We start from the raw sequence: 267 nt of genomic DNA, 5'->3' as shown, positions 1-267 counted from the left end.
ATTTTTTTATGTTGTATAAATATATTTTTAAATGGTAAGAAACAATTTCTAAATATGAGAACATTTCTTTCAAACTTCACATTTTTTAATGTTACAAAATAAAAGAATTATATTACACAAAACATTTTACATTGTATAATTGTTTTTGAAATTTTTCACATAAATATATTTTGGTGCAAGAACATTTCTTTTGAATGTTATCAACATTTTTGTTATTGTGTTAAAAAAATTCTATACTGTGTTAACATTTTTTGAAACTGATGGATT

This window comes from Triticum aestivum, chromosome 7D (assembly GCF_018294505.1).
Source record: "Triticum aestivum cultivar Chinese Spring chromosome 7D, IWGSC CS RefSeq v2.1, whole genome shotgun sequence".
Taxonomy (NCBI): domain Eukaryota; kingdom Viridiplantae; phylum Streptophyta; class Magnoliopsida; order Poales; family Poaceae; genus Triticum; species Triticum aestivum.
The sequence above is the reverse complement of the archived record's forward strand: the minus strand, read 5'-3'. Positions refer to the sequence as shown.